At 38.9% G+C, this 24,192-nt stretch overlaps 1 protein-coding gene across 1 annotated transcript in view; it reads right to left on the bottom strand.

Annotated features, from left to right (window-relative positions):
* BPGM (bisphosphoglycerate mutase) overlaps positions 1–4,803 on the bottom strand; it is a 50,501-nt gene extending 45,698 nt beyond the window's left edge. The window contains exon 1 of the mRNA XM_055284079.2: positions 4,786–4,803. The gene's annotated coding sequence lies outside the window, so the exon portion shown is untranslated. The remainder of the gene's footprint in view (positions 1–4,785) is intronic.
* Between the last annotated feature and the right edge of the window lie 19,389 nt (positions 4,804–24,192).

Below are 24,192 nucleotides of genomic sequence, written 5' to 3'. Positions count from 1 at the left end.
ATAAAATGGAGTACTGTAAGCTGTGAAAATGAATGAACCACAGCTATACACATCAACACGGATAAATCTCAGATACATAATTTTGAGCAAAAAAAAGAGAATGATTTCATTTACATAAAGTCCAACAATATGCAAATAAATAATGTATGTATTTGTAGGGATGCATAAGTGATAAGATGATAAAACTGAATGAAAAGGAAAATTATTACAAAATCCAGGTTACAGGTTGGGTATGGCGTGCAGTTGGGCTTCAGAGAAACTGGAATATTTCTTAGCTGAATGGTGGGTTAATCACATTCATTTTATTTAGATCATATATATGTGTGGAATATCACATAATGAAGAAGGAAGTGAAGAAAAAGTAGGGGGGAGCTAGGGGAAAGGAAAGAAAATATAAAGAGGAAAGCAAGAAAAGAAGGGCAGGAAGGACACAGGAAGGGAGAGAAGAAGGGGAAGAGAACCAAAAGAGCACTCCTGTATGTGCTGTTGTCTTTGGATCAGATGAAGTTCAGATTGTGACACCAAATATATGTGTGTCTTTAGATGAGCCACTAAACTCGAATAAGCCTCAGTTTTCCCACCAGTTAAATTGGAAGAACGTGCTCTGGCCTGTGTAGTTCACACTGTTATTGTGAAGATAAAATGGAATATTTACATCTATTATATTATACCTGTTATATCTATATAATAGCACTTCAAAAAGTGTCCTACGATGTAAAGCAAAAAGGAAAGTAATACATCAAGTTATCATCTTGATTCCTAATGCCAGATATGGTGTATCTTGATATTTACATATAATTTCATATTCAGTGACTATTTAACTTACATCTTGCTCCTTTCTCAACTAAAATATAAAGAAGAAAGCAGACATTTTGCTATGCCTTTCACAAAGGTTAGTTTGCTCTTCTGACAAAATTTATAGAAGAGCAGCTTACCGAAAACATTCTGAACTCTCAGGCTGTGGAACCTGAGGTAGTTGCTCATTCTGGAAGGGTAATGTTGGTCTGCTCTCTGGTGGTCAGAGAAGAAAGCACGTATGAAGGGGTTGTCAATCCAGTCTCAGTTTAAAAAAATACATTAATAATCAAGATAGCAGCTACCATACTTTATTATGTGCCAGGTTCTGTGCTAACTACTTAGTTCTCATTATCTCGTTTAATCCTCACAACAAGCCTGAAAGATATACTACATCATATCAGCCTCATATTTTTAGGTGAGAATTTAGGGTCACAGAGATTTGAATTAAATGGCCCAAGTGAGTGATGGATAGATTGCCTCCTCAGAGGTGTCTGTGGCCAAAAGCCCACACTCAGCATCCACCTCAAATGTCTATTGGACAACCGAGATCTCCTTAGAGATCTTAACATCTTGTGGTACTTTAATTGTCTCATTGTCCCTCTTCTTTACTTGGAATAATCATCTTCCCTGTATTTTGACCAGACCCCAAACTGGCTACTTCTAGCCTCCAACTTCTCTAATTACTGACTCTTTGTCTTTTGCTTGCTTTATCTTCTATTCTATTAATTAAATTCATTAATTGGTTCTTTTATATTATGTAAATAAATAGTATTTACACTATGTAGTATTTACACTATAGAATATTTAATATTTAGCTATCCTTTAATTTCCGAAATAAAAACCTACTTGGGCACAGTATATTTTCTAAATATACTGTTAGATTCAATTGTTATATGTTTGATTCAGGATTTCTTATCTATTTTTATTTGAAAGCCTGGTCTGTAATTTTCAATGACTGTTAGATTGTAATTCTAGGTTATTTTAACCTTGTGAGATGAATTGCAAAATTTCCTGGTTTTGATGCTTTGACATAATTTGGATATCATGGAAATGATCTACACTCTGAATGTTTGATAGGGTGTTTTTTTTTTTTTTGCATAGTTATTCAAACTTGGAGATGTTTTATAGGGTAGATCTTTTCATATGGTTTTCACCACCTCACCTTTTCCCTGACGTCTGCTGCTAGCTGGTCTATTCCTGCTTCTTATCTCTTCTTGAATCAATTTTGGTAATTTGTGTTTTCTGTATAATCAGCCATTTCATCTAGATTTTGAAGTTATGGCACCAAAATTTTATGTTGTATTTTCTTATAATTTTAAAATATCTGTTTTCATTGTACTTATAACCCTTTTGCTATTCAGGTTGCCATCCTTTCTTATTGACTGCAGTAACCTCCTGACTGGTCTCCCCACATCCACTACTTTTCTCTATGTATCTACCTCATCTTTTATCATTCCTTGCTGCATCCATCTATAGTCAAATAGAGCTATAAGATCTTAACTGCAAACCCACACATCAGAGAAAGCTATTGAAGTAGCAAGGTGGTTGTAGTCTCTTGCTAGCAGATCTGTGCTACAAATCACAGCTGGGAGCTGTGGGACAGAGTCCTGTGCCCATTCTTGGGTATCCAGAGTTGTCATTATTTCACTTTCTTCTCTAGCTCTTCACACACACACGCGTGCGCACGCACACACACACACACACACACACATATATATATACACCTGCCCTTCGCTACTCCCTGCTGTACCCAGCCTCGCTGCATCTATCCAATATACCCTGCTTCCATAGCTCACCTCTGTTACTGGAGGAAGTGAGAAAGTGCTGTACAGTTTATCCTGGAAAAAACAGGTGTAACACCTGATGACCAAAAGGGAGTCCACAGTGCTACAAGCACACCCTCAACCATGTGACAACTTTCACTAAACAAACCACTAAAGAAACTCCAATCCAGTTCTACTCAGGCCCACTCTGAAGGGAGGTGGATAAATCCAGAGATAGTATGCATGGCATCTTGACTGCTTTAAAACTACCCCCAAATCAGCAAAACATATCCACCTTTTAGAATTTCAGACCCCAGCCTGACTCACCTCATGCATGTACACCTCTCTTTTTTCTCTTAACCTCTTTCATCACGTATTTACCATTTATAGCTCTTAGACACCATGACTTTGATGTACAAATCAGCTCTTTCTTGGCCTCTAGCTAGAGCTGTGTTTCATGTTTAATCCTGAGCAGTATTCATCCTTAGCAACCGAGGAAGTTGAGCTGTATACATACACAATGACTGTGTCCTTACAGTATGAATTTTTTTTAAACATACAATTGAGGATGTATAGTGATGGAGAATATGTGCTCCTTTCAACAAACAAGGTTATGTATGAAGTAATCAGTAAAGAAGAAAACGATTGAATCCAAATAGAGTATTTTTTTCTCCTTTGTGGTATGCAATGCCATGTACTTGAATAATTTATATTGACTCAGTTCAGTGGTGTAGTGTGATATAATACACAAGCATGGCCTGGAGTCAGGAGACTTTAGTCTACTCCTATGATCTGTTACACTGGCTGTGTGACCTCAGTATAAGTCTACATGACCTTTGACAATCATTTTAGCATAGTAGGTTTGGATCCCCAAAAGTGCATAGGTGGTTATTCTTTGTTAAATAAGCAATATGAAAGAGATACTGTCCTTATTCTCAAGAAGCTTATTATTTTATGAAAATGTGACTTATTTTAAGTAGTTAACTATAAGGAAACATTTTCTCTCTTTTACCTTTAGGTGTCAAGCTCTTCTAGCCCCTTTTACAGTTAACTTTTCTCCATGTATTTTGCTATCTTTCTAGCCCTCAGAAAAGTAAGCATGGTATAATCATGGTTTAAGAAACCAAACCCTGTTACCCAAGACCTCTGCACGGTTTATTATTCACATCTCACTTCCTTTTTTTTTCTTCCAAAGTCAAAACCTTCAGTGGATATAGAGAAAAACATTCTATTCCATTTACTGCTAGGATTATGATGGATTAGATAGAATGACTCTCCCACTATAATATGACTAAAGGCTGGATGGATTTCAAATATAATTTTTAAAACATTGCTGACTGAGACATTTATTCCTCCTGATGCCAAATGCATGGTGTCTTTTCCAATATCACTTCTCCAGCTCTCTGGACACCAGCTGAGCGTCCACTGATTCAATTCAATTCTGTCACTAACAACCCAGAGTTAGTGCAGACGCCACAGGTTTCGAGCTCAGTACTACAGGACTACCCCTCAACACAGTCTTCGGATGCCAGCCCTAAGTCCCGGGCCTCCCATCCTTCTGACTGACCAGCTATAAATCAGAGGTTCTCATGATCCCCTCCTCAGGTTTGATGATTTGTGAGAACAGGTCATAAAATTCACTGGTTTATTATCAATGCTACCACTCTGGAATGGTAAAGTGAAAGAGATTCTTAGGGCAAGGTTTGGGATCAGGGGTATGGGGCTCCCATGCCTTCTCTGGTCATGTCACTTCCCCAGCATCTTGATGTGTTCACCAACCTGGAAGCTCTCCAAATGTCATCATTTAGGGTTTTTTATGGAAGTTTCATCTGTGGGCAATGATTAAATCATTGGCCACCAGCAATCAATTCATTCTTCAGCTCCTTTCCCTGCACTAGAGATTAGAGGGAGGTGGGTGGAATGTTCCAAGCTTCTAATCAAGGCTGGTTTTTCTGGAACAGCCACCCTCCTGAAGCTACCTAGAAGCCCACAAAAAGTCATGTCACTAGAGCAAAAAATACTCCTGTCACGCTTATCACTCAGGAAATTCTAAGAGTTTTGGGAACTGTGTGCCAGAAACCAGGAACAAAGGCCAAGTATCTTTCTATGATATCACACTGACTGACAAGAAATAAGGAATATCCCCATTTGCCAAAAATAGAAAGTGAAAAACAACTAACACTGGAATGATAAACAGTTTAAAAAATGAAAAGGCTAGGATTACCTTGGGGAAAATGTCAGTGCCAGCACTGGAATTCGAAGATTAAGCTCTGGGTTTTCTGCAAAGAAAATGAGACTCTCTCATTAAGCCAATAACTTTGAAGAGCTCTAGAGTAGTCCCAGATTAGTACTTCCTCCTGGATCCATAAAGCAAATGCAAATTCCCAATTTAAGGCCTTCTGATTTGGAAATATTAAATTCAATAAAATATAATGTATAATAAGATATTAACAAATATATAATGAACAAAAGTTAGGAGAAAACAAAAACACACTTAAGTTATTGAGAATTTAAGATAATGAAATTATTATAGTAAAAAGCAATTATCAGCAAATGTTTTAAGATATTAAAGATGGAATAAAAACTGAAAAATGATCAAAATATAAATCTAATTTAAAATACCAGGCACATTTGAAAAAAAGAATGAATTAAGATATTTAGAAATAAAAATATCATTATTGAAATCAATAACCCAATAAATTAGCCAGCAGAATATACGCAGGAAGAGAGAATTAAATCTGAAGGAAATACTCATAATACAGAGAGATAGGAGATAAATATTAAAGAAGATAAATGTTAGGCCACTTGGAGGATAGAATGAGTAAATATAACATATGTAAGTGCAGTTTCAGAAAGAGAGAACAGAGAAAGTAGATGAAAGGCAATGTTTGAAGATACAAAGCCTGAGAATTTTCCAGAACTGAAGAAAGGTCATGAATCCACAGATAGAAGAAACAAGAGTCCAAGGTAGAATAGATAAAAAGAAAGCCACTCTCAGATATATTTTAGTAAAACCAAAGACTATTTAAAAGTAGGCAGAGAAAAGAGGTAGAAAAAAAAGGAGGAAAAATGATGTCAAGTTTCTCAGTAACAGCAATGGAAGCCAGAATACAGTGGTAATACAGACATTACCAAAAAAAAAAAAAACGTAGAAATTATTACCAAGAAATCTTTTCTAAACAAACTTTTAAGAAATGTATTTCAGAAAGAGGAAATAGGATTCTAAAAAGTTCAGAGTATTCACATGCAGAAGAATACAGTAGGACTCTAACCTCAGACCATATACAAAAATTAAAATGGATCAAAGACCTAAATTTAAGAGCTAAAATTGTAATATCCTTAGGAAAAAACAGAAGGATAGACTTCACAGTCTTGAATTTGACAATGATTTCTTAGATATGACACCAAATGCACAAGCAACAAAAGAAGAAGTAAATTGGATTCAAAAGCTTTTATTCATCAAAAGACATTACCAAGGAAGTAAAAAGACAACATAGAATTATTTGCAAATTATATAAATGATAAGGATCTAGTATCCAGAACATATAAAGAACTTTTATAGCTCAACAACAAAAAGACAAACACCTCATTTAAAAATGGGCAAAGGACTTGTATGGACATTTATCCAAAGAAGACATACAAATGGCCAACAGGCACATAAAAAAATGTTTAGCATTGTTAGCGACTAGGGAAATGCAAATTGAAACCATAATGAGATACCACCTCATACCCACTAGAATGGCTATCATCTTTCGAAAATGAAAAATAACGTGTTGGTAAGGATGTGGAGAAATTGGAGTCTTTGTACATTACTGGTGGGTACTTAAAATGGTACAGCCACTGTGGAAAAGAGTTTGATTTCATAACCCACTAATAGATTGTAACAGTTTGGTGATTCTTCAAAAAATTCAACATAGTATTGTCTTATGAACCAGTAATTCCACTCCTAGGTATATACCCCTAAAGAACTGAAAGCAGATATTCAAATAAGTATTTGTACACAAATGTTCATAACAGCACTACTCACTGTAGCCAAAAGGTGGAAGCAGCCTAAATGTCTATCAATGGATAGATGGTATATTCATACAATGTATATTCATACAATGAAATATTCAGACACAGAAAAGGAATGAATAACTGATACATGCTACAACTTGAATGAATCTCAAAAACATTGCGCTAATTTAAAGAAGCCAGACACAAAATGCCACATATTGTATGATTCCATTTATATGGAATATCCAGAATCCATAGAGATAGATAGCAGGTTACTGATTTCCAGATGCTGCAGGGGAGGGAGGAATGGAAAGTGATTGCTTAATGAATAGGGAGTTTCCTTTGTGGGCGACAAAAATGTTCTAGAAATAGATAGTGGTGATGGTTGCACATCACTGTACTGAATGCCACTGAGTTGGGGTTAAATGATTAAATGGTGAATATTGTGTTTTAAGAAAGTTACCACATTAAAAAATTTCACAGATGCAAAGAAATTAGCAAACATGTAGGTAAATACAGATGTTGTACATTGTATATTATGAGAATAAATGATTCTAATAACATCTCATTTGTGTCAACTTAAAAATGAGAATAAAATCGTGAACACCATGAACACACAAGTTGAGGAAGGGGTAATCAGAGTTAAAGCATGTCCAAGTCCCTCTGAGGACCTATGAAAGCCATCTTCTTTCATGACTGATCCATAGTAAAAAATGTTTTACATTTCCATACAGTGTACACACATATGTTTATGACTGAAACAGGAATTTCATGAAATAATCTGCCCTAACCTTATGAGTGTTGTCCACTGATATTTTCTAATCTAATTAATTTAATTTACAAAATGCTCATTGTGGCCATTAAGTTGATTGTATAACTCATAAGTGGATTGTAACCCATAGCTTGAAACACAGTGGTATAAAGAGCATGTGGTGGCACCCAAGTAAAGAGCTAGGCAAGAAGAGAAAATAGAGGAAAGGGTCTTGGTAGTTCAATATCCTCTCTAATGCTCCATAAGCAAGCATAGACAAATGGTAAATTGGCTGTTTTCCACAACCTTTTGAAGATATCTGTCTGCTTCAGTATTATAATCTCCATGGGGCAGAAGAATATTTCCACTAATGCACTAGAAGCCTTTTAAACAATTCTGTATTTGAATAGTGTTCTGTGAATTGCCAAGACAAACTTTTCTTGAGTTATTCAATATGGATGCAGCTCATGGGAAGCATTTTAGATTCATACACATTGTAAACAGTCTACTTCAATTTGAAGAAATCAGATCTAAATCTGTGGTCTTACACCTTTTTACCTTGGAGAAGTCACTTCATTGCTCTTGGTTTTAGTTCCCTCATTTATAAAATTAAAGGGAACTTTTAAGTTCTCTTCCTAAAATAGAAATATGTAATTCATTCTAAGTCTACACAGAGCCCCAACTTCACACACATACACATACACACACACAAATGCGTTGCATTCAGATGAAGAAAACTTAATGTAGATTTCTTATTGAAATACCCACAGCTTTGCAATAATCTGTATTAAAATAAGAAGTGATGAATCAGATGATTTATTGAGCATATTTCCCACATATTTTCAGATACATAATTTTTTTATTTATAAGACATTTATAGTTTTTTAATTAGTTGCTGACAGGGTGTGGTTTAGTTTACTGATTGCAATGTCAGGAGCGTTACCAAGTTAATGGAAGGGGATTATACTGGTCTGAGCCTGTACCATTAAACATGTCCATATTCCGTGGTAGCTACATGGCTCATGTTTAAATTCTTTTTCCAACTGTTGCCAAGTACTTCAAGTAATAGTATTTGGTAAGTTATGTTTACACTTGAGATACAAACATCTGTTTTTTCCACCACAATTATTCGTTTGTGTTGGCTAGTCATTGTAACCGTCCTTGCTGTAGAATCAGATGTGACTAAGAGATTTGGTGTTTTCAGTTCACCACTGTCTGGGAAGATTCCTGTGAAATGAGAGAGCGGAAAACACACTCTCTGCTCCAGCCATACTGAACTATTTCCAGTTCCCTGAAAGCCTTTTGATCATTTTTCCTTATTGTCTTTTTTAAAACTTTTTTTTTGGTGGAAAATTTCAAGCATAAACAGAAGAGTATAAGGGACATCACTCATCACTCAACTTGTAGTATCAATGTTCTGCCTCGCTTCTTTTATCTAAACCTCCACTCCCAACTCCTCCATCTGATTGTTATTGTTTTCACAGTTTTTAAGGTAAAATATACATATATTGAGATGCACAAGTATTAATTGAACAATTTGAGCTGTGTGTCTATACCCTCACCATATTTCCATCTCGTAAGAAAAAAAGTCCTCTCTTGGGAGCAATGCCCCAAACCCTCAAAGGCACCACTGATTTTTTTCACCTTAGGTTAGCTTTACCTGTTCTAGAACTTCATATAAGTGGAAACATACAATATATACTCTCTTGTATGCAGCTTCTTTTCTCAGCATTATGTTTTATTCATGTTATTGGATGTATCAGTACAGTAATTCATTCCTTTTTACTGCTAAGTGCTAATATACTACAACTTGTTTACCCATCCTGTTGTTGATGGACGTTTGGGTTGTTTTCAATTTTTGACTACAGTGAATAGAGCTGCTATGAATGTTCTTCTACAGGTCTTTTTGTGAACATGTATTTTCACTTATCTTGGATAATTACCTACAACTGCAATTGCTGGATCAGAAGATGTGTTTAACTTTATAAGAAACTGCCAAACTTTTTGTCAAAGTGGTTATATCATTTTATACTTCCATCAGCAATATATGTGAGTTTTAATTGTTCTGCATCCTTACCAATACTTGATACTGTCAGTCTTAGATTTTAGCTATTCTAGTGGGCATGAAGTAGAATAACATTGGGGAAATCACCACTTCAGACTCAATTTTTCCATCTAGACAATGGTACAGTAAGACTTAGAAGTCAAAGGAAATAAGTATTTGAAAGGGCTTTGTAAAGTGTAAAGCGTTGATCAATACAAAATATTCATCTTGACAGAAGCCAAGATACATGATGCTGAACATACCACACAGTGCTCTGGGTATAAATATAGGTTGAAAAAGATTAGACTGGGAAATAAAATGTTTGTTACTTTGTAACCATTTCCTTTTTGTCATATTATTTTCTTCCTTGAAAATTATATATAGGAAGACAAATTCAGGTAATTAATTAACTGGAACACCCTTGGTCAAGACTCCTAATCATTCATTCTAATCACCAATAGGCATCCAATCAATGTTTAGTTAAGCAATGAAGTATTTAGTTACACATTTCTCATAAGTACATGAATGTTGCTTATATTGCCCTTTTAAAGAACTTATTATTTCTTTAAGGAGATATAAATAATCAATACATCTTCAGACATAATCTGCTTTTGGTCTGTTTCCGTTCAAGCAATGCTGCAGAGGCTTTTAGCTAGCCTGCTACTTCCAATAGCTGTGATCTTTCTTGAATTTTCATAATTTAGCTAAATATTTACATATATTGACTATCAACAAAAACATAGCAACCGCATAAATATATTTTATTTGAAGCAAAATATTGTACTTGAAGATTTTTTTCTTTTTGTAATTGCTATTCAATGATGTCTTTTTGTCCTCACTTATCAAAAGGAATCCTTCTTTTAGTGAAGTTAATACATAAGGAAATCAGCTTGAAAACTTCATGAGAACCAGTTTTCTAGAATCAACATTGACCACTATCTCTTTGTAGCCTCCTGGAAACTTCGGATGGGGAGGATTCTCTTCCTTTACACTCCCCCATTTCCCATTTGGGCAATACAAATAGCCCAAGTCTTAGTTATTCATTGAGTTTGATGTTAAGAGGTACAAAAAGCTTATAAGGCTCTCATTCAAGGGGAAACTGGGCCAACTATAAAATCTAAAGAGAAAGTACAATGTGAAAATTGTATCTGAAGGACAAAAAAGTGTTTCTCACGTATATTTGAATCAGATGACTAGTCTGGTTTCTCTAAGAAAATTAGTATAATATTGTTTTCTAGCATAGTAGGATACTTCTGTGTATAATAAAAGACATCCTCAATGTATTGGTGTTTTGGTTTTACTCACCTTTGCCCATTTTGGGCAACAGAAATGGAAAGCAAGAGTAATTTTGCTGAAGAAAGAGAGATGGCTGATGCTGGTATGTGGATATGCATGTATGGACATGTAAACCAAGGAGTCTCCTGTGTTCCCCGCCCTCCACACTCTTCTTCTAAAACATTAACACAACAACTGAAGTATTCTGGCAAGTTTGGGTTTGTGGATGTGTCATGGGTTGATAAATTTGGTAAATAGTTTCATACAATATTTTCATAGGTGAAGAATCAGAAGATTATCAAAAAATTGAAATAGTGTCAGAGTTCTATAGCTCAGGAATCTGCTGGCATCAATATACCTTTTACTTCCCTATCCATTTAAATATTTCTTCTAAAATCTCAATGTCAAACCCAGAGATTAAGACCAGAAGCTTGATCTCATAGCCCTCCTCAAAATAATTATCTTCCAGGTACTTTAAGGTTAATTTCACTGATGCCATCTAGTACTACAGTTTTGTCTCATGATACTTTTAGAGAAATGCTTGAGGTCAATATATGCAATGCAAAGACATCTACTGGCCCAGTCACAGGTCGTCTAATTCTCCATCTTTTTGCTACTCAATTCAAAATTGAAGACTTTGTAAACTCTCTGTAACCAATTTCCTTGTAAACACAACTCATTTCTTGCCCTCCCTTTCCCCATGCCTTCTTTCCTGAGAAAACTGGGGCAAGTATTCATAAACATCTGTTGTGGTTATTCTTTGATTCGTTGCAGATTTATTCTGTGTTCTGTTATGTTCTTTGTCCTGGGAGCCTGACCTCTAGGTACTGTGTGACCCAGGTTCCCTTGCCCTCTGGCCAGTGGGAGGAGAAGATGTTGGAATATTTATTTTCAATATATCTCTCCTCACCATTTATTCCCACTCACCATCTGCTTCACCGTGGTTCTATCAATGGCCTCATCACTCAAACTACAGCTACTGTTGGGCAGCCCATCTTGACTCTAACTCTTAGCCAGTCTCCAAGAGTTGCGTTTTCTCCCCCTACTGTTCAGGCCCGGGGATCATCAGAACTCCCTGCTGTTCCTAGTGTCTGGGCACCTCAACATCCCTTGCTAGTTCCTCTAACCCGAACCACACCTCTAAATATTTCCTTTATGAAAAAGCCTCTACACAACAAAGCTGAGTGTGCTGTCTCTCTTGCTGAGAGGCTGATAGAGCCTCCTGCCTTCAAGTTCTTCGCAGTCCATGAGACAGTGTCAGACTTAGGGATCACAGACTCCCCTAAGCCTGAAATTAAATAAGTACTTGAGCACACAGACTCACATTTCCCTCTGTGCGCTCATAGTACTTAGAGGAAAGCATGATGTCAGGAATAAAAAATAACCGAACTAATTAAATAGGAACATTTTTCTGAAACACCCTATGACGTTTGAGATAGAAGCCCATAGGAAAATATTATATTTGTGTTTTTTCAGTCAAGAATGATATTTTCTGGGGACAGAAACAGAACTTGGGAAGATATGACCATTTGTGGAGCTATTGGGATGTGTATCAGCTATTGCCATAAAAATCCTGCGTCACAAACCACCCCAAAACTCGGTATCTTAAAATAGCAATCATTTAATCTCACAGAGCTGCAGGTCAGCTGGGTGGCTCTGCTTCATCTTCTTCATGTGCCTTGGATCAGTGACTAGTCAAGACACACTCTTCTCGTGGCAATGATGGGGTGCAAGAGGCCAGGCCCAACCACTCAAGCACATTTCAACCCCCTATTTGTGTCACATCTGCCAAGGCAAGCCATGCAGCCAAACCCAAAGTCAAGGATTAGGGGAAGGATATTTCCCTTGTGGAGGTAAAAGGGGAAAGGAGTGAATATTTTTGAAAGTACTCTACCACAGTGGGCCAGCTACAGAAAAGTCATTCAAGAGTGGGCTATAGTTTGTTCAGTTAAAGGCAGGAGAATTTTTGTTTCAGAGTTTTTCTTCTCATTCTTCATAAGTGAACAAGAGTGACTTTACAGTGTCACTACTTGGGTGATGGGTGTACCAAAATCTCAGAAATCATCACTAAATAACTTATCCATCTAATCAAACAACACCTGTTTTCCAAAAACCTGTTGAAATAAAAAATAAATAAAATCAAGCTAAATATCTTGGTATCCAGAAAATTTTTAAAAATGTAGAGATAGTATTGCCCTAGAAATAGAGGCATTTTGGGGTTTTAGATATCAATCAAATGTTATTATGAAGATTTCATTATCTGTTCATGGTTAAACTGACAGTGCCAGACTTTGAGACCTGAATCAAGCTTTGCCTGTTTTTATTTTCCTGCAAGATTCAGATCCCAAAAGAATTACTCTCATTCTGAATCCTGGCTGAGACTCAGTACACACCAATGAGTATGCCTGTTGGTAATTCTACAATCTGGATATCCAAAAAAGTGCCAAAGGGTCCAAAATTGATACTCCCTTATCTGTACAGGAGTTCCCTAATTAGTAACTAATTTGTGCTTTAACTAAGGTTTATTCGAGCCCCTCAATTTGGAAGGGATTAAAGTTGAAGATTCCAACAGATTTTACCAAGCTTAGTATCCACCAATTCTTTCCTATCCTAAGAAGGGGAGGAAAATGTTTTCCTTATATAGGATTGAAGAGGAACAAAAATCCCTTAGTTATATTGATCATCGAGAGGAAGGGAAAAGAAACTATTTTAAATGGTTTAAAACAAAGGAACAGCAAAGAAAATAGGGAGCAGAACAACAGGAAATGTCCATTATGCTGCTAGCACAGTGTATGAACAAAAGAGTGTCCATAAATGATGGTTGATGTCAATAGAAACATTAGCTTGCACCTCCAGCTCTTGAGGGACAGTACAGAAATCCAGAGCAGGGAGAAACCAGTATGATTTGCAATCATGAAAAACCTCACAGATCAGATAATCCTAGGACTGGAATTTAAGAATAGATTGGTTTGAATAGATGAAGAAAAAGTAAACAGTGCTAGAAGGCAGAGAAAGTATATGAGAAAGGTTTTGGAGTTAAGAATGAACAAGAATGTTTAGGGAATAGTGAGACCACCTTAGCCCATATAGGAAAGTGGTCAGAAATTAGATGGGATAGAGATCATGGTGCCAGATTATGAGGGTCTTAATAGGCCAATTAATCTAAATTGTTATGTGGTAGATGTTAGAAGCTGTTGGAATTCCTTGGTGGAGATATTTAGTGCAAACAACTTCAGTTGTCGCAACAGGCTAGTCTTCATTGTGACTCTTGGCTAGCTTTTGACTTGGAGATAATCATGATCATAGTGGACAAGAGGGGATGATTCATGTGTGTTTCGACTCCTTTACAAATTTAGTTTTAGCCTGAATCATAGAAAGACTCTATAGCCTTTTCTCATGCATTTGTTGGCAGCAGCTGCTTGTTCCCATGGGAACATACACCACTTACCTACTCAAACCTTCCTTTTGCCCTCAGCTTTTATTCATTGAAATGTTTCGTCTTTTCTACAAAGGATATTTACACATAAGCTTAGAGCACCATCTATTTTTTTCTTCCACAACTGAGAATTCATTCTGACTATCTGCAGGTACATAAAACTCCAGGTGTAACTCCAAGCAAAACATGATGAAAGAGGGAATTTGGATAAACCATGGAATGATGACATCACATTGAGCACCATCTGTTATAAACATTTTCGCTGTCTGCGGTGACCAGATGAAGGAAATATGGCACCATGTGCTCCTTCAGTGATTAATTCAGGAAAGCCTTTGCTGAGCTCAAATCCAAAATAGGAAGAACCCACCTTCCACATGTTCAAGAAGCTTGTGATCCCAGGGATGACACTGCCCTTTTCCTCTGCAGGAAAGAAGTTTCCCCTGACCATAATGCCAAAGCTACACTTACATACCTCCATAATTTTGCACTGAACTCTGCTCACATAGTACACAATAATTTCTGCACTACTTTGTTCCTGTTCCAAATTCTAGTGGCTTGAAATCCAAAATAGAGGAAGTTAAATCATAGCAGTTGTACACTTTAGAGAAATTTTGAATTTGGCTACTAGAGATTTTCTAAGGTATTGCTTTTCTTAATTTATATGAAAACTATGGAGCTAGGTTCTAGATTAAGTGCTGGTGATTCAGACATGAGTAAGTCATGATGCCACCTCTGGAGTGTTTCAGGGAAGACAGTTACATAAAAACTAAGCTGTAATAGAATTCAATAAGTCTTTAATAGAGGTGCAGAGTTCTGTGGGAACGTAGAAGGAAGAATAATTGCTTCTTCAGTTTCAAGGAGGACTTCACAGGGCAGAAGGCATTTGGGCAAGTCTTGAAGGATAAGCCAGGACTCCCCAAGTGGGGTGAGGGCACTTGAGGTGGAGAACAGATGAATAAAAGCAGCAAATGAATAAAAGCATCAAAGTGCAGTGTTGGTTGTTACTTCTTTTTATTCCAGATGAGACAAGTCAGGAATCAGGGCATACAGGGATCTGGGAGGCTGCTCTCTTTAAGCACAGCCTTCTCAGCACAGACCTGCTGCAAGCTGAGGTTTCAGGACTGCAGAATCAGGCTGACTGAATCATAAGGGTACTATGACTTCCCGGGAAACAAAATATTTGCAAACTCTTTCTTTTTTTCTTTTTTTTTTTTTTCCCTGGGACATGGTCTCACTCTGTCACCCAGGTTGGAGTACAGTGGCATGATCAGAGCTCACTGCAACCACGAACGCCTGGGCACAAGTGATCCTCCCGCCTTAGTCTTCCCAGTAGCTGGGACTACTACGCGCCACCAAGCCCGGCTAATTTTGCAAACACTTCCATGGAAATGGAACAATGGACTAAAAATAACTACAGATATTTCAGACTATCACGATATGTGGTTTCTGGAAAAGGAGCCATATTTTTCTAAAGAGAACTTGAAGGAGATTAGCCCCAAAGTTTCAGGGACTACAGGTGGTCTTAGTCTCCCTAGCCCCATGAATACATCACTGTGTTTTTCCAGACGATTCACTTTTCACATGACTAAAATAGGAGTTCCCACCCTGTATCAGTTTCCTAGGGCTACCTTAACAAAGGACCACAAACTTGTGGCTGAAAACAACAGAAATGTATTCTCTCACAGTTAAGTAGGTCAGAAGTCTGAGATCAAGGTGTCTGCAGGGTTGGTTCCACCTGGGGGATCTGAGGGAGAATCTGTTCCATGCCTGTCTCCTCACCTCTGGTTTCCAGCAATCCTCGGCCCTTGTGGACACAGCACTCTAACCTCTGCCTCCTGCTTCATGAAACCTTCATCTGTGCTTCCATGTGTCTCAAAACTCCCTCTCTTTTGCCTGAAGTATATCAATCAGTGGATTTAGGGCCCACCCTGAATCTAGGATTATCTCATCCCTAGATCCTTAATTATATCTGCAAAGGCCTCCTTTCCAAATAAGCATACATTCACAGGTTCTGGGAATTAGGATTTGAACATGTCTTTTTGGGAGGACACTGTTCAACCTGCTATGCACCTTCTTTGTTGCACACATCTTGTGGCTTACTGCTAAGGTTGTCTTTTGAGTACCTATGACTGGGCTGTTTGACCTTGTCCAGAAACTAGATAAACTGGATACTAGAACAGAAAGATGCAGTGCCTTAACTCCCATTATCCAGTGGTAAAATAGAGGTCCTGATTATCCAGCTTCGGGTCTCCAAGAGTTTTCTTACTAGAATCTTTGACTAGAGGCTCATGAAGGGATGTGAGCTCTGCTGTAAGACACCTGGAGTAAGACATGTTTACTGGAGAAAGGTGGAGTTACTTCACACACACCTTCCTTGCTTTTTATAGTCCCTGTGATTGTAACATACTCTGCCTCTTTTAAACTGGAACAGATAATTTACCACTCTTACAGTTAAAGGACATGTTGGATTCTGATTACTTAGCTAGTCAGTGGTTGCAGGGTCCACCAGAATCAAGAGACTCAGAGATGAAAGCCAGCTCCCAACATTTATGGAGGGTAAACGAGTTTCTGCTAACCCCCTATTCAGTTTTGGCAAAGAAACACCTTCAAAATGGATTGAGTAAAGCAACTTCTGCTTTGCTTTCCCATAAATCTCTTTTATCTCACTTTGCTTTTAACATATTCTCAAAACTCTTGGAATTCAGGATTATTGTCTCAATAAAATTTAATTTCTTAGCCAATAACTACATAATGTCTTCCTGGAGCAAGGTCACATGTTGGAAGTTGGACATAAAGCATACCCAACCTTGGTTAAATCTATTTCTCCTCCACTCCATGTCTGCACCCAAGCAGCTGAACATGGCTGGAGAAAGACACAACCCTGCTGACTGCTCTTAGGCCACTCATCTCCCATGACCCTTTGGTGCTGCTTGGCGATCCTTCTCCCTGTTCCTCATCTATTCTCAATCCTAGATGATTATTTCCCACCTTCTCCATTCTCCTCAATACTCCAACATCCCCTCTGCCCCAATCATCAGATATCAGCTGACTTGCTTGTTTCTGTCAAATTTATCAGAGCTCAGAAGAGAATTTCTACACACTTCGCCACCTGTCTGCATCTGTGGTGGAGTGTGTAGACCCTTCTGCCTTCTCTCTGTTACTATTGATGAGTGATCTCTGCTTCTAAGGAAACTTCCTCCGCTTGTGCACAAGATCCCATTCCCTCTCACTTATGAAGGATAACACTTTCATAACTATCCTTCTTTTCCCTGCATCATCAGTTTTTCTCTCTTGACTGAATCAATCCCATCCACATACAACCATGCTGCAACATTTCCCATCTCAAACTCTCTCTCTCTCTCTCTCGACCTGCACACCCCCTACAGCTACTGTTTTATTTCTCTACAACCAACTATTTGAAAGAGTTGTCTATACAGGGTGCCTCCAATTTTACTTCTCTTTGGAACTCACTCCCTATCCTGAACTACCTCTCTAAAACTGCTCCTGTCAAGGTCAACAGTGGCCTCCAAGTATTTAAATCCAATGGTCAATCTTCAATCCTCACCTTATTTGACCTTTCTGCAGCATTTGACATGGTTGATTCTTCCTTCTGCTTGGATTCTTCCTCTCAACTTGGAGTCCAGAACTCTACTCTCTCTTTTTTCACTGGCCCCTCCTCAGTTTCTTTTCCTGGTTCCGTCTCATCTTCTTGACCTCTAAATGTTGGAGTGCTACAGCACTTTGGTGACCAGACCCCACCTTCTCTCTAACTTCACTCACTCCTAGGATGACATCAGATACTCTCATGCTTGGGTGCCCCACTCATAGTCCCTCAAGACTCACTTCTGCACACAGAAGGCTGATTACTGGGGGCACTTCAGATTCTCTGCCTTGGGGTCTTTTCTTGACCCAGGGAGCTCTGGACTCTCTTGCAGAGAAGCTGGAACTGCTGAAGAGTTAAGCCCCCAAAGCAGGCCTTGGCCAAAGATGGTTGAGATTTGATGGATAATTATCTAGCTTTCTGGCCCCTCAGTTAGGATAATTTTAAGGCCTCTTCTACATTCTCTCCCAGAGTCCCACAATGTGACTAAACATCTGTTATCTGCAAGAATAACTTACTTCATAATGCACCGTTTATTGACGTCCTTCCTTTTCCTGTCTCAATTCCCCATTTCTCCACCAGTATTTCTTGGACTCTCCTCCCAAATAAAGTATTTACACTCATATCCTTGTCAGGGTCTGCTTCTAGGGGAACCCAAGGTAAAACAAATACTATTGATACGCCAAAAACTCCCATGTTTATATCTGTAGCTCCAATATCTTCCAAATTCCAGAATCATATTTTGCTTACTAAAGTGCCAGAAATGCTTCTAAATGCTTTACCAATGTGAAGTGATTCAATACTTATACTAATCCTATGATGTGGGTTCTATCATTGTCCAAATTTTACTGATTAAGAACCTGAGGGACAGACAGCTGAGGCGAAGTGCCCACGTCAGCACAGCCAGAAGGTAGAGGAGCCAGGATTCAAGCCACACTCCAGATCACAGTGCTGTACTGTCTCTATGAAAAAAGGGGTACATTTGAGGCCAGGTGTGGTGGCTCATGCCAGTAATCCCAGCACTTTGGGTGGCCAAGGCAGGCAGATCACTTGAGGTCAGGAGTTTGAAACCAGCCTGGTCAACATGGCGAAACCCCATCTCTACTAAAAATACAAAACTTAGCCGGGTGTGGTGGCACACACCTATAGTCCTAGCTACTTGGGAGGCTGAGGCAAGAGAATTGCTTGAACCTGGGAGGCAGAGGTTGCAGTGGGCTGAGATCACACCATTGCACTCCAGTCTGGGTGACAGAGTGAGACTCTGGCTCAAAAAAAAAGTTGGGGGGCGGGGGGCACATTTTAGAAAATGAGTTTTTTAATGCGTGAGGGCAATGGAGGGGTGGTACATTTCAAACATTAATAAACAGTATTCACAAAGAGTAAACCATTCTACAGTAGAATTATTTTCATTTTTGGTAGACTTTCTAGACTGGAAGATGAAGTCAGTGTCGCAAAAATTGTAGATGTGACTTGAACAAAGTGTTTAGCAAGATATCTCATGATTTGTTTTAGAAAATATGTAATAGGCTGGGCGCCGCGGCTCATGGCTGTAATTCCAGCACTTTGGGAGGCCGAGATGGGTGGATCACAAGGTCAGGAGATCGAGATCATCCTGGCTAACACAGTGAAACCTCATCTCTACTAAAAATACAAAAAATTAGCTAGGCGTGGTGGCAGGCACCTGTAATCCCAGCTACTCGGGAGGCTGAGGCAGGAGAATCGCTTGAACCCGGGAGGCGGAGGTTGCAGTAAGCCAAGATCACACCACTGCACTACAGCCTGGGTGACAGCAAGATTCCATCTAAAAATAAAAGGAAAAAGAAAAAAAGAAAATGTGTAATAATATGAACTGGATTCTAGATCAATTAGGTGAATTCACATCCAGTTGAATGGCCATACCAAAAGAGTTCTGTTTAATGAATTCTCTTTCAACCTGTTAAGAGGCTTCTTGTGGCAGGTCACAGGGCTCAGTGTTGTCTCCTGTCCTACTCAGGCTTTTTAGCAATGTCTTCAATAAAGGACATCACTGGAAAATCAATCTAATTTGAAGAAGATATGTGGAGTGGTGATGGAACGGGATAGTTAATGTGCTTAAAGGCTACAATGAAGAAAATGAATCTAACAAGATGGAATTTACTGGGTATGAGAGGTCCTTTACTCAGATCTAGAAAAGCAAACAGCTGTCCAAGATCTGGGTGGGGAAGAGATGGCTCAGCAGCATCACATGGAGGAAAAAGAGGCTCAGGGGTTTCCTTTGGCTAGAAGCTAAATGAGTCAACAGCAACTTGTGGCTGCTATACCAAACCAAACCAAAGAAAAACAAAACCCGAAAGAAATCCTTAGCCTGGAAAAACAGAATTGTTGCATCTAAGCCAAGATGAAGAAGCCCTTTTGTTTCTCCTTCATTAGTCAGCTCATATCTGAGGAACTGAATGTTGTTTGAGGTATTGCATCATAAACGGACAGAAACAAACCATAGGTGTCCAGAAGAAGAAAACAGGAATGGATAAGGATGACACCATCTCATAGGAAGAATGTCTGTAGGAATGGGGAAAGAAATTAATGGGCGGATATACTATGTCTTATTTTAGCAGGGCAGTGAGGGATAGCCATGCAGAGAGTTCATAGGACAGGTATTACTTACTCTGTGCCACTCTCTTGTGTAGGAAAACAACAGAGAGGGAACTTGATATTGAATATCTACTCTGTGCCAGGAAGTGGTAGTCATTTTAAATGTGTTGTTCTATTGCATCCTTCCACTAACTTTCTCAGACAGCTGATGGATTTCTAACAACTTAGCAACTTTCTAATAACTCTATTCCTTCTGATGATTAAGGAATGGGGAAGCATATGCTTGTTAATGTAAATGCGGTGTTTTGATACTGGACTCCAGTATTCAACTTGAAGTTTAAGTGATCAACTCCAGAGGTAAAGAACACTTGGCACACAGGGTCTGACACAGAGGTATACCATTCACTTCCTATACTCAGACCAAGATCAGACTGGGATGGGGTAGTGGGTGGACTTCAGCGAAAGAGACTTATTGGAGGATGCCAAATTCAGAAGTGGTGCCTGAGTAACAGGGGTCTGCCTGCTCCCACCTCAACTATTGCTGACTGGCAGATGCAGCAAGAATTTTGGGCTGTCTCTTTCCACTAAGTCCCTCCCATCAGAATGTACTGATAGTTACCCCAGTCACTGCTGTGCTTCCCAGCTCCCTTCCCACTGTCCCTTAGTGGAGTCTTACTCCCAATTCCTCTATCTTGAGGTTCAGTTTATAAATAAGAATTTAAATAAATTATTTTTGAAACACCAAGGGAAATATTAGAATTTCAATCAATCTGTCTTATGCTGCCTGATATGGTTTGGCTGTGTCCCCACCCAAATCTCATCTTGAATTGTAGCTCCCATAATTCCTGCATGTTGTGGAAGGGGCCCAGTGGGAGATAATTGAATCATGGGGACAGTTTCCCCCATACTGTTCTCATGGTAGTGAATAAGTCTCACGAGATCTGATGGTTTTATAAGAGGAAACCCTTTTTGCATGGTTCTCATTTTTCTCTTGTCTGCCACCTTGTAAAATGTGCTTTTCACCTTCTGCCATGATTGTGAGGCCTCTCTCAGCCACGTGGAACTGTAAGTCTATTAAACCTCTTTTTCTTTATAAACTACCCAGCCTTGAGTATGTCTTTATCAGCAGCTTGAAAATGGACTAATATACTGCCTTAGTCTATTCCTGCTGCTATAACAAAATGTCTTAGATAGGAGAATTTGTAAGCAATAGAAATGTATTTCTCACAGTGCTAGAGGCTGAGAAGTCTGAGATCATGGTGCTAGCAGCTTCAGTAATTGGTGAGGGTGCCTTCTTGTGGCATCCTCACATGGCAGAAAAGGTAGAAGAAGCTAACAGTTTCCTTCAAATCCTTTAATAAGGGCACTAATTTCATTGACAAGGATGGAGCCCTCACTACCTCCCAAAGACCCCACCTCTTAATACCATCACCTTGGGTGTTAAGGTGATCACATCCAACAGGTGAACTATGTATGCAAACCATAGCATACGCCTACCTATAATGTATAAATCCTGCCACCTTGTGTCCAAGACTTCAGATATTGGTCAAGTATGTTTTTCAGGCTTTGTTTTCCATTATATCTCTTCATAGATTCTTTGTTTCATCTAAATTGGATTACCCATTTTTGGTATACTGCCATGCCTTTTCCTGTTGTTCTCTATACGCAGAAATCATTTTTTCTGTATATCTTTCAAAACCACACTCAGCATGTCAACTTCTGTTTAAGTATAACCTCTTTCATTAAGCTCTCTTTGACCAGCAGCCCCCCATAGCCATGGATGAGACATTTATTTCCTTCCTTGAGCACCACAATTCATGGCTAAAACTCCTGTATGGCATTTATGTTACTATTCCCCAGTCTCCAAAACCAGTTCACATATTATGGTATGCAGAATTAATGTATTTTGTTCCCTGTGTTTATAAAGGACAGAATGTCTAGTAATTTCATATTCCACAATGTTATTTTAACCCATTTCCTAAATGGAAAAAAAAATCAAAGAACGAAGAGGCAGCAACTCCATTTTGCACTGCAACACTTGTGCAGCTGGTTATTTGAACTATCTGTAATTGGTAGTGAACAACGAGGAAACAGCTATTTTTCTTCCACCACTGCCTTCAAAAATACCATTGGGGCCAGGCATGGTGGCTCATGCTTGTAATTCCAGCACTATGGAAGGCCAAGACGGGCGGATCACTTGAGCCCGGAAACACAAAATCAGCCTGGGCAACATAGTGAGACATCGTGTCTACAAAAATGAAAAAATTAGCCTGGCATGGTAGTGTGCCCCTATAGTCCCAGCTACTTAGGAGGCTGAGGTGGGAAGATTGGTTGAGCCAGGGAGGTTGAGGCTGTAGTGAGTTGAGATCACACCACTTCACTGCAGAGCAACATCTTGTCCCCCAACCCCAAAATACCGTGGGTTCTCCGCTCTTCCCTGTTCCTTGGAGATATCATAGGCAATCACTTTCCAGTCACTATAGTGTGTTAAAACAATCTGACTTTTCAGGTACTAAAAGGTACTATCTGGCTAAAAACTTCAAACTGTAATACATTTCAACATGTTTCCCCTCCCACGGTTCAGAACTGATTTTTGGTTGATAGATTTAATAGAGGGAAGAAGGTGTGTGGCCTCTTCTTTCATTCTCCTTGCTCTTTGCTTTCTCCTCCCCCAGCTTGTCCTGGTATGGATAGCTGGAGCCACTGCTAATAAACTGCTAAAATAGCTCCTTGCAGCTTGGAAACAATTATGTCTGCAGTAAATGAGGTAGAGATGCTGGAAATTCCTTGGCAGAGGAAGGGATCTAAAAGTTCAGAGAGGTAGGCATGTTAGAACTGATGTATTGTGAGACACCAAAGAACCACTAGATGATTATGTTTCCCATGAGGACCCAGAGGATGCTCTCTTTACTAAAGCAATAAGGAATAAAGCATTCATTAAGGAGGCACTATCACTTTGAGAAACTCAATGTTGTGTGTCCTCTGTAGGTCAAGACTGATAGTAGGAGACACTCTCAGAGACTAGGCTCCCTGGTGTCAATACGAATGATAGGATCTGGAATAGCCAGATGACAGCATAAAACTGTTGAAAGGTAGGATTGATGAAATTAGCTGCTGTGTTAATTTCCACAACAAGCTTGCAGGAAGACAGGTATACTCAATTACCCTAATGGGTAACAAGGCCAGAGTGACAACCAGGGAGCCTAAGACTAATAAACTATGGTATTCTAGCAGCAACATACATTAAGGTGTTGTTTGACTAATAATCTGAAAAAGACCTTGGGTTGGTCAGCACATGATAGGAAGTCATGATCTTTTGTCCCGTTTTAAGAACTAAGGCCATTTTAAGACTTAGAATACACTGATTAAAGGGCCATGTCCCCTTGAGGAAGTGCCAGCAATGCCATAGCAAGTAGTTAGAGTAGCTATTCACAACCTTTCCTCAAGTAGCTACTTGCTGCATCCTGAAGTGATTTGTGTCTTCCTCAAACACTTAAAGGATGCAGGAGTGATTCTTCCCATGAAAACCCATTCAATTTACCAGTTTGGTCCTTGCTTGAACTAGACAGATGATGGATCTTGATCACCTGGACATTCTGGTCATTGTTCCACTATGTTGATGAGATCATGCCAAGTGGACCTGGTGGCAGAAAGTGACTAGAGTTCTGAATGCCTAAGTAAGGCATCTGCACCTCAGGTGATAGAAGATAAACCCTACAAATATTCAAGGGCATGACACATCTGTGAAATTTTTAGAGGTGCAATGGTCTAGACCAGGGATTGCCAAACTATGGCCCATGTATCACATCCAGCCTTTGGTATGGTTTTTACTTTTTTTTTTTTTTTTGAAAAGGAGTCTCACTCTGTCACCCAGGCTGGAGTGCAGTGGTGCCATCCTAGTTCACTGCAACCTCCGCCTCCTGAGTTCAAGTGATTCTCCTGCCTCAGCGGTAGAAT

This window comes from Symphalangus syndactylus, chromosome 6 (assembly GCF_028878055.3).
Source record: "Symphalangus syndactylus isolate Jambi chromosome 6, NHGRI_mSymSyn1-v2.1_pri, whole genome shotgun sequence".
NCBI lineage: Eukaryota > Metazoa > Chordata > Mammalia > Primates > Hylobatidae > Symphalangus > Symphalangus syndactylus.
The sequence above is the reverse complement of the archived record's forward strand: the minus strand, read 5'-3'. Positions and strand labels throughout refer to the sequence as shown.